General features: G+C 34.7%; 1 non-coding gene across 1 annotated transcript; it reads right to left on the bottom strand.

Moving 5' to 3' along the window:
• Positions 1–633: 633 nt before the first annotated feature.
• On the bottom strand, positions 634–772 carry LOC120367825 (U4 spliceosomal RNA). Its single transcript, XR_005582102.2, has one exon. It is a non-coding gene; the product is annotated as a U4 spliceosomal RNA (small nuclear RNA).
• Positions 773–12,172: the final 11,400 nt, after the last annotated feature.

Here is a 12,172-nt window from a genome sequence, read left to right as displayed (position 1 = left end):
ATATACCCTGACATAAGTTTTTCTTCTACTGAGATTACATTCTGGTAAGTGTCGTAGAATATCAAACACTATCACTATGTAGTGAGGAAAATATTATAAGGAAGGAGAGTATGATAAAAGATTATTTAATAGCTGGTTTGGAAAGGAGAATCACTGATAGAAGTGCTGTTTCACTTGGGAGCTAACTGAAGGATTGATGTTACCCACTGTATTTTTCCTATTGCTGCTGTAAAAGAGTTACCACACTTGGTGGCTTACAGCAACAGAAAGTGTATTCTCCAACAATTTTCGAGGTCATAAAACTAAAACGGGTTTCACTGAGCTAAAATCAAGATGGTGACAAGATTGTGTTCCTTCTGGAGGCTCTAAGAGAAAATCCATCCCTTTTTCTTTTCCAGTTTATAGATGAGTTCACCTGAATTTCTTGGTTCATAGCCTTTTCCTTCATCTGCCATGCCAGCAATCATCACTCTAAACACTTCTTTCATTGTAGCATTGCCTTTGACTCTTTTGTCTCACTCTTTCGTCTTTTAAGTATTCTAATGATTACACTGGGCCCACCAGGTTAACAGGATGTACTACCCATGCGTTTTTTGTTGTTGTTGTTGTTTTGTTTTTTTTTTTACAATTCAGTCCCCTTAGAGTCTGCCAAAAGTTGCCAAAGCTGACTGCATTTCAAGTTGTCATGGCAGGGTATTGGGAAGTTTTCAATTAGCAATAATTGTGCCTCGGATAAACCTCATTGGCTACGATACTGCCACTGCGCAAAGCTAGCGTTCTGAATTTAATCCACTTACACAGTCTCTTTTGCTACTTACGGTAACATCCACAGGTTTGAGAAATGAGGTTGCTGACACCCTTGACATGGGGTTGGCATTATTTTGCACGCCACACCCATGCTGGGGATGAGCGGAGAAGTTCCAATCACAGAAAAACAATCTCTGTTTCCTTATGGGATCTGACAGAATTAACATAGTTAAAGCAGGAAGCAGGACGTAATACTAAGAGCAATAGTTATTAACCACAAATATTAAATATTTAGCAAAATGTTTGGAATTACTTTAAAATGCCAAGTATTTTACACATTTTTAAAGCTGGATTCAGAAATAGGATATGGAAATGGAGGACAGTTGTGTATTCTGTGACTTTACAGTGGAGGAAGATCACAGTGGAAGCAGTTATCTGTAAATTTAAAAATAAAATTGATGTATTGCCTTCAAAAATTTGGAGGACTTTAAATGTTCCTCCAGTCCCATGACTAATTTTATTAAATGAATTAATTAATTTAGAGATAGGATCTCGCTCTGTCACACAAGCTGGAGTACCGTTGTGCAATCATAGCTCACTGCAGCCTCAAATACTAGAGCTGAAGTGACCACCCCTTGTCAGCCTCCAGAGCAGCATCTGGAACTACGGGTGCACACCACCACACCCGGTTAATCATGTTTAATTTTAAACAGTTCAAAAAGCCATATTATTATTTGTCATGTCAAATAATTTATAGGGCGATATGCACTGTCGTTTTGCTTTATGTATCTAGAGAGTTTACTCAACTTATCTTTTGCAGATATAAAGAAAGAGTCATGTAGGTGTTATAAAATTATGCTACAAATGATGAAAATAGCACATATTAACGGGATTTGAACGTTGGAAATAGTGTATTCTATGCACCATAATCTGTTCATTTAGAATATATAAACATGCAGTACTTTCAAATATATACCCACCTGTGTCCCTTATAAAATTCTTCTTTTCACAAGTTAGTATAGTTAGAAAAAAGTTTATGACTAATATGATACTTTCAGTACTTCAAAGAATATAAAGCAGAGAAACTGGTAAGTGAAATACATTTTCTACAGAGAAGAGGTAAAAAGCAAGTCAATGTATTTTTTAAATGATGGCTTATATGAGACATAGTAGCATAATGATAGAAAGATATTTGTCATAAAAGGAAATAGATTGAAGATATGGTCAATCTGTTACTAAAATTTAAGATTTGTTGATTATTAGATATTTATCAAACATAATTTTAAAATTTGGCTTATGTTGATTTCTGCCACTTCATATATTGAACAAACATCTGTTAGAAAACTGTTAAAATGGTCGTTGGTACTACACACATTTTTGCTCTTGCTAAATTCTGTTTATGCCAATATTCAGGGCATTAAGTGACGTGGACTTGTGTTCTTTTTTCTGGTTAAAACAGAGGGTAAGAAAAATCAGTTTCAGTATGTTAAATCGGACAGTGAATCTCGGAGCCTAAACTAGAGAAAAATACTCTCTTTTTGTGTGCGGTTTTATGAAAAATTAATTACTGATCTCCAAAGTAATTGATTCATATCACTTTTTTTTCTATAAATCTGGACTGTGGATGGTAATTATTTTTAAATTTCTCAAAACTTTCCTCATACAGCAGCACACAAGACAAACTATCTTGAAAACTAAAGTCTGCAAAATGTTGGCAAGGGCAAAGAAGATGGTGCACCATTTATTTCTGACAAGAAAAATGATTCTAATGTCCCTAACATACCACCTTTCTCTCTTCTACAGAATGCATCAATCTATGGATATCACTTTTGTGGCAGTCATGATTTGTATTCCCCTGGCAGCTCTCCTACTTTGCAGGCCCTAAAATAAGTTTGGTTGTAGCCTACAACTGCAGGAGAGCAAAAATCTATTTCCTGTATCCATTTCCATTGCTCACACTCATTTGATGTTATTTTCTTTCTGATACTTGCCACCAAAGTTATTGATGATGCTACAAAATAGAAAGACTGAGAATTAGACACTTTTTACAAGATCTGATAATTAAATAATAATAATGATAATAATAATGAAATCTGTAAAAGCAAAGCAAGAATATTTTACAACAAAAGTCTCAAAGACAAAAGAAATCCTGATCATTTTCTGTGTTAAAAAATAGATCTATAATTTGCAAATGATGCAAGTGAAGGTGATTTAATCATGTATTATATCTGTTTATGGCTCTTATCCTAAATTAATTCATTCTTTTTAAAGTAATAAATAAATGTGAAATTATACAAATGTGATCTATTTTAATGAGAATTAATATTCTATCCAATGCATTATTATTTGCTAGCTAGTTAAATTTGCCGCATGACTTTGGAAAACAAATAATGGGATTGTTACACAGTTTATTTTGCAAATTATAATCTTTTCTAAGTATCTCTCTTCTCTACCACACTCACAAGATACAAGTTTTTCCTGAAGTAGAATAACTGTGCTTCCAATAAAGAAGATATTTGAATATCAAGTAATATTTCTAAAAGATATATTATAGGCAATATTATTGTAGACAATTAAGGTCAATTAATACTGTAATGATATTGGAAATAAATTTTGTCAGCAGGTACAAGACTCTGGTTGCTCAACATGAGATCACAATAGAGTATCAGATGTGTAAGGAAGAAAGGCAATAGCGAGAAAAGTGCCTAGCTCCAGAGATGTGCTAAAATATAGATTTAGTACATAAATAAAAAATAAGGATTTAATTTCTGGTTAAGATGGAAAATATGAGAACCAGACCATGGGCAAACATAATGCATATATTATTCAATTTAAAGAATTGCTATAAAATAGTATAATCAGAAAACATGATATTGGTGAAATAGACATATTGATGAATAGGATAGAATAGAGATCCAAGAAAGAAAAGATCTACACAAGTAGAATCAATTGATTTTCATCACTTAAATGGAGAATACCCAATGAAGAATGGATTACAACTTTCACAAAAACTAACCCAAAATGAATTTAAGACATAATAATATAAGACGAAAAGGACAAAAATTCAGGAAGAGAACACAGAAGAAAATACATATTGACTTTAAGCATGTTGATGAGACTTTAGATAAAAATTTAAAGTACAATCTGTGAAATAAAAAGTAATAATTTGGGTTATTGAAATTAAAAACTTATATGCAAAAGGCACTGTAGAGATAAAAAGATAAGAAGGAAAATTTGCAAATTCTAATAAAAGGCCTCTTATCTAGAATACCAAAAAAAAAAATCCTTAAAGTTAACAACTTAAAAATGTGCAAAATATAAAATCTGAATAGACACCTTACCAAATAATACATACAGATGATATGTAAATATATGAAAAGATATTCAACATTATTTGTCATTAGGGAAATGAAAATTAAAACAACTAAGAGACACTACAACATATCTATGAGTGACTCAAACCGGAAACCTGACAATATCAATTACTGATAAGTGTGCTAGCAATAGGAACTCTCATTCATTGCTGTTTGGAACTAAAAACAGTGCAACCATCTGAGAAGACGGTTTTTCAGTTTCACATAAAGCTAAATATAGACTTAGCATAGTCAGCAATGGCATTCTTAAGCATTTAGCCAACTGATTTGAAAACTGAGTTATATCTAAAACCTACACACAGAAATTTATAGAAATTTTCTCCTTCATAATTATATTAAAAAAACAGCAAAAATATTCTTTAATAGGTGAAAAGACAAACTGGGGTACATCCATAGAATAAAATCTAACTCAGCAATTAAAAGGAATAGGCTAGGGCTATCAATTGAAGCAACTTGGAGGAATCTTGAACGCATATCATTAAGTGAAAAAGTGAGTCTATAAAGGCAACATATACTATGATTCCATTTATATGACATTCTAGAGAAAGCCAAGCTACTCATGAAAACAGAACAAAGATTGCCAGTAATCTTGTGAGATAAAGGAGAGTTGAATATATGGAGCACAGGGAATTTTACAAGGCTTTGAAATTATTCTGTTTGATACTGTATTGCTGGATACACAACACTAGGTATTTGTCAGAACACATACAACCTCAAAACACAAAGAGACCTCAGAGGCAACACAACATATCTACAACCATCTGATCTTTGACAAGCCTGACAAAAACAATCAATGGGAAAAGGATTCCCTGTTTAATAAACGGTGTTGGGGAAACTGGCTAGCCACGTGCAGAAAGCAGAAACTGGACCCCTTCCTGACACCATACACTAAAATTAACTCCAGGTGGATTAAAGACTTAAACATAAGACCTAACACCATAAAAATCCTAGAAGAAAATCTAGGCAAAACCATTCAGGGCGTCGGCATAGGCAAAACTGCATGACCAAAACACCAAAAGCATTGGCAACAAAAGCTAAAATAGACAAATGGAAACTAATCAAACTTCACAGCTTCTGCCCAGCAAAGGAAACAGTCATTAGAGCGAATCTGCAACCAACAAAACGGGAAAAAAAATTTGCAGTTTACCCATCTGACTAAAAAGGGCTGATATCCAGAATTTACAAAGAACTAAAACAGATTTACAAGAAAAAAAACAAACAAGCCCATTCAAAAGTGGGCAAAGGATATGAACAGACACTTTACAAAAGAAGACATACATGAGGCCAACAAACATATGAAAAAATGCTCATCATCACTGGTCATCAGAGAAATGCAAATCAAAACCACATTGAGATACCATCTCACACCAGTTAGAATGTCGATCATTAAAAAATCTGGAGACAACAGATGCTGGAGAGGATGTGGAGAAATAGGAACACTTTTACACTGTTGGTGGGAGTGTAAATTAATTCAACCATTGTGGAAGACAGTGTGGCGATTCCTCAAGGACTTAGAAATAGAAATTCCATTTGACCCAGCAATCCCATTACTGGGTATATATCCAAAGGATTATAAATCATTCTGCTATAAGGACACATGTACACGAATGTTCATTGCAGCACTATTTACAATAGCAAAGACGTGGAACCAATCCAAATGCCCACTGATGATAGAATGGACGGAAAATGTGGCACATATACACCATGGAATATTATGCAGCCATCAAAAATGATGAGTTCATGTCCTTTGTAGGAACATGGATGAACCCAGAAATCATCATTCTCAGCAAACTGACACAAAAGCAGAAAATCAAACACCACATGTTCTCACTCATAGGTGGGTGTTGAACAATGAGAACACATGGACACAGGGAGGGGAGCACTACACACTGGGATCTGTTGGGGGGAAATAGGGGAGGGACAGTGGGGGGTGGGGAGTTGGGGAGAGACAGCACGGGGAGAAATGCCAGATGTAGGTGAAGGGGAGGAAGGCAGCAAATCACACTGCCATGTGTGTACCTATGCAGTAATTTTGCATGTTCTTCACATGTACCCCAAAATCTAAAATGCAATAATTATAAAAAAAAGAGTGAACTGTGCATACAAATTTTAAAACATCAGTTAAGAGATGTGGGGTCTCTAGAATGCAGACTGTGATCAAAAATTTATTACAAATATGTAAGATAGCATAACTGACAGTGATGGGTAAGAAAAGAGCTGACCTAAGTAATTTTGACAATGATTGGGATATGTAAGAATGAAGACAAAAGTAATTTTGTCTGGTTACTGCCTGAAAGCTGTTAAAAGTAATTTCCATTGGAATACACTATAACAATTCCAAATCCAGTGTAATGAATGCTGAGATTGAACAGGTAAGTGCATGGATGTGCTACAGTTGGAGCCAGGTTTTTCACTCTTAGATTGGTAGTTTATAGATGAGCAAAAAGAGAAGTCTGGGATGATACCTATATTAATGGAATAGAATTGGAGTCTTCAGTATAAACTCATATTTACTTTAACATAAACAGTTACAGATAGTTTGGCCTGCTATAACAGAATATCACAGATTGCTTTCAAAAAAAAACATTGATTTCTCACAGATCTGGAGGTTGGAAGTTCAATATTAAGATGCCATTATAGAGAAATTCTTGGTGAGGATCATCGTTCTGGTTCACAAACAGCTGCCTTCTCCCTGTGCCTTCACTTGGCAAAGAGAGACCTCTGTCCCTGCATCTCCCTATAGATCCACTAATCTGATCATGGGTCTTCCATACTCACAATCTAATCTAAACCTAAAATCATCCCAAAAGCCCTACCTCTATATACCATCACATTGGAAATTAAAGTTTCAGCATATGAATTTTGGAGGATGCATGCATTCAGTCCAGAGCACAGATGTAAAATATATATATAGTTTACTGTAGCACATCCATGCACTTACCTGTTCACAGATATATAATCTATATATTATGTGTAACCCACACATCATGTGTATGTACATGCATAATATAAACATACATGTACGATCTGTGTCTGTGTATATTATAAATGTTTATAAAATATGTTTAATGTACTTAATTTGTGTACATACATATTATAAATATGTATATAAGATATGTAAATATTTCCTAGGTGTATCAGCTGTCAGGCCCTAGAAGCAATGACAACAAAGTAGGAATGAGTACACACAACACTCATATTGTGGTTTCCAACACTGTTATCTTACAAAAAGAATCAGTGCTCCTTGGAAACATGGATGCTTCTAAGACTAGGGCAGGAAATACACAAGATGAGTATGGAGCACCTTCTTTACAAAATGTAAAAAGGTGCTCAAAACAAAAAAAAAACTATTTAAAAAAACAATAAGTATATGTCAAAAGAACATCATAGCCAAAAGTAAAAGATCCCAATGACCACAGATAAAAGAATTTGAATAAGAAAAAAACATAGTATGACAACCCAAATTATAAAATAAATACCCAAGAGTCCAAAGGATATAAACAACTTAATAAATACACAAATGGGGAAGATATGCAAAACCCCTGTGCAGAAAAATTCAAATAATTTATGCAGATATTTCCCCTCAAGATGGTAGAGTATAACTCCCCACTAAATAAGGAGTGTGGGACACAGAAGTGACTTCCTTCCAAAAAAAATACTGAATAAAAAGAGGGGGAAAGATTAGCTCTTACATTGAAAAATGTGCAAAAACTACCTCAGCCACTGAATCGAAGTGAACTTCATCACTGATAAGTCATGTGGATATGTACCCTTGTAATTGTGTGATGAAATTACAATTTACCTCTGAAGTTTTCCTTCCCCAAACCCATAATCCCCCATCTAATCTTAGAAAAATATCAGATAAATGTAGAGAAACATTCTACATAAAAACTGGCTAGTATTTCTAAAACCTCTTGCTGAAGCTCAGAAAATAATATTTCAAAATGAAAGTCTCAGATGCAGTCTCAGAAGCAAGTTTCTCCCTAATCTTGTCCTGATCTCCACATTTTTTTTTTTTTGAGGCAAGCCATGGAAAGTAGAATCTTTCTTCCCCAAGAGAAGAATCCATAACCCATTTCCCCAAAGCAAGCCAGAAAACCTAAAAATATTACTCTAACTTTGCCCCACTTTTCTGTGTAAAAATTCACCATAAATAAATTATCTGACTTATCTCGTTTGATTGTAGGTCATAAAACTCCCATTCCAGATAGAGGCCTGCCTCATACCCAGCAGAAAGGAATGCTGCACAGAGAGGCTGAAAAGGCTTTAAACAGAGAATCCTTGCTGGGTTTCCTCATTCAGTCCGTTAGCATTAGATCCTACACTTTTTGTTCAATCATACTTCTACAGGTCTGTTCATACAAATGGGCATCTTCTGCCGTATCTTCGGATCTTCATTTTGAAGGCTCCCATGTCATGTAGAACTATGGTCAATTAAATTTGTCATATTTGTTTCTTATTAACCTTTCTTTGTTATAGAGGCATCGGCTGTGACCCTTATGATGGGGTGGAAAGGAATCAAACATCTTTCACCCTGATGCTGTCAAACAAGGGAGGCCTGAGAAAGAGTCACAGTTCAGAGGGGTCTAATGACTACAAATAATCTGGTATCATAGATAGAACTAAAATATGGATGTTAAACAAAAATCTAAATAAACCTAAGTAAAATATGGAATTCAGTTCATAATATTGTATCACCATTGACTTATTAGTTGTGACCAATGTAACAGGAATGTAAGATATTAACAGTAGGGTAAACTGGATGTGCAGTATTCTGACTATCTCTGTACTCTTCCAGAAACTTTTGCCTAAATGTAAAAATATTCTTAAATAATAAAGTTTATTTAAAAAGAGTGGTAATGTTGACTCAAATGTTTGTTTGGAATTTTATCTGTGTGAAATAAGGATAAAGTCAAGAAAATGATTAGTGGAAACTTCTGGCTGGGGAGGTTGTCTTTTTGCAAGAGAGAACAATGAAAGTTAGAGACTATTATCAAAAAGCATGTATTAGCTTTCATTTTCATTGTATTATTATTACTATTTAATATTATCTCTGAATCTTGAATCTGTCAGTGTAATGGCAGGGTTAAAATTTTACTATTTTACCCTGGTGTTAGAAGTTTTTGTCTGTTGAATCTTTTAGCAGTGAATTCAGGTGTTATAATATACAAAAATACTTTGATAGGATTAAGCTAAAAATAAGAATACCAAACCTTTGAAACTGTGGTGACTTTTGCCTAGTTAGATATGATAAGTGTGCACTCTGCTGTCCCCTGCTCCTATCTTCTCTAATTGGATAACAATCTCTGCTATGCCTACATGATACAATCTACAAAAATCTAAAAGTGACTTTTTCATATTTGACCTTTTCATAGTAAACATAAATAGCAGGAAATAAAGGATTTTTGTTTATAATAAGTTTGGTTTGAAATTACAATATTTTTACTTGTAAACTATAGAATATAAACTGATTCTACTCTGTGGCCTTTTTTTTTGTACAGCCATTATGTTAAAAATGTTTATTACGGTAGTGTTTCCCCCCAATTCTATATGATACCTATTAATATGTCCTTATTTAGCAATAGAGTTTTTGCACATGGAATTACCAAGTAAAAATGAAGTCACACTGTATTAGCATAGGCTCTAAATCCAATCACTGGTCTCCACTTCTTTTATAAGTGATATAGATGCATGGAGTCATGGGAGAAGTCCATGTGAGGAAGTCAAGATTTGGAATGATGGATTTACAAGCCAAGGAATGAAAACAATAGCCAGCAACCACCAGAAGCAAGAAGCAAGGAAGTGTTCTTTCCTAGAGCTTTTGGAGAGAACATGCTCAGCTGACACCTTGATTTGGACTTTAGCCTCAGAGTATGAGAATAAATTTATATTGTTTTAAGTCGCCCACTTTGTGACAATTTGTTACAGAAACCCTAAGAACGTAATACATATATTAAGAGTTTATGAAAATAAAGAAAACATGAAAGATATCACATGTGACCCACAAAGCCTACAATATTTACTGAGTTACCACTTAAGAAAAATGTGTCCACCCTTGCTTCAGAGGCTTGTCTTAACAATTTTAATGTTTGGATGTAGAGTAGTCTTGAATCTAGTGATAATTCGTCCATGTTACTGAGGTTTGCAACTTCTAGGATCTCCTTTCAATGCCCCAGGTGAGGAATTGGCACTCTCTGCTCTAGTTGGTTAAGTATCTCTCCTGACATTTTGTGAGATAGATCTTTGTACTGCCTTACGGAGTCTTGCCTGAAAAACATCTGGCTTAGTATTCAGCTGACTCAGTGGGGATTCCTATGCGTTTTTTTTCAACATTAATTCTTTCTCTCTGGAGCTCTGCCTTGCAACTTGCAACCACTTCAGCCTCCCTGAATGCTAATCTCCTCAACTGGGGATTGCCATGCAGATCACTGTGTTGTGTTGGAGATTCTCACCTCTGCTCACTAACTGTGGAGTGCGTCATCCTACAGGGTAAACGACGGCTCACAACAGCCTTGTACTGATTGTTGCCCAAGGTCTGAAAATATTTTTCCCTCATATTTTCTCCAGCATTCTAGTTTCATAGAGCAGAAATGGAAACACCGGCTCTGTTACTCTAACGTGGTTAGAAATGGAAGCCCTTTATCTTTTATTTTTATTCTTACAAATTTTGACAGTATGTTTAAGTATAACAAAAAGAAATAAGGATATGATTCACAACATAAACCTAGAATTTTACAGGACTTTTTCCTTGTCTAATGCCAGAATTGCCCATTTTTAATTATGTAAAAGCCATTCACAGCTGGTGCCAATTCCTGTACAAAATAAAAGCTGACTTTATAGGAAACGGCATAAACCTGACTATTGAAACCAACTTTCATAAAAACTTGTGAACTTGTGCTAATGGCTAAATCCACCTGCAAACAAGTATGTAATATTTAAACTCAAAAATACTGGACCAATATTTTGTTTTTGCTTGTTTCTTTGACACATTAGGATATATAAATACAAAAATATCTTGTTTACTACATACTCAAATTGCTGATATTTGAACAGAATTCCAAATTAGCCTACTCATGGAGTACATAAATGGAATTAGGGAGTTATGTGCAATTATACAGGTCCCCAAAACAAATTGATTATTAAAATAAAAAATTCTTTTGTAATACTACTTTCGCTCTGGAGGCCTTACTATACCAGTTTGCTTCTCTATGGAACTATAAATGATTCTTGCCTTTCAAGGAAGGAATTTTAAAATAAGCAATGTGTTATTTACTAAATAATTAGAAAAGAGAAATCTAAAAGTTCTTGAAATATGTTGCATATCCTTGCCTGAATGATTGGTATACGAAGTTTATCTTCACCACTATGTCATCATCTGTCATCACATTTCTCAGGGAAACACTTTCTCCAATTTGTCGTCTAAAAATAAAGGTTGTAATTTTCTAAATAGCATTGTATTACGTGCACTTTTTTAAAGTTTGGAAAAATGAAAAGCAGAAATATGTACTGTTAGTATAAGTTGGAAATACATCTAGAGTTTGTTTGTTTGTTTGTTTGTTTGTTTGAGATGGCATCTAACTCTTGCTGTCCAGGCTAGAGTGCAGTGGCATAATCTCGGCTCACTGCAACCTCTGCCTCCCAGGTTCAAGCGATTCTCCTGCCTCAGCTTCTCAAGTAGCTGGGATTACAGGCACCTGCCACCATAACCAGCTAATTTTTGTATTTTTAGTAGAGACGGGGTTTTACCATGTTGGCCAGGCTGATCTGGAACTCCTGACCTCAGGTGATCCACCCGCCTTAGCCTCCTGAAGTGCTGGGATTACAAGCATGAACTACCATGCCCGGCCATCACCCAGTTAATCTTTAGTGTAGCTCCTTATTGTCTCTGTCCCTCTCCATCTCTCTCTCTTTCTATCTCACTCTCTCTCCCGACACATGTTCCCGATACATACTTAAAACATTATGCCTCAAAGAAAGCAGATAATAACTAACATATAATAAGAAGTAACTATATACCAGAAAATAACTTAATTGCTGTACAAATCTCATTT

This window comes from Saimiri boliviensis, chromosome 3 (genome assembly GCF_048565385.1).
Source record: "Saimiri boliviensis isolate mSaiBol1 chromosome 3, mSaiBol1.pri, whole genome shotgun sequence".
NCBI lineage: Eukaryota > Metazoa > Chordata > Mammalia > Primates > Cebidae > Saimiri > Saimiri boliviensis.
Note: the sequence above shows the minus strand (reverse complement) of the source record. Positions and strands in the feature narration are given on the sequence as shown.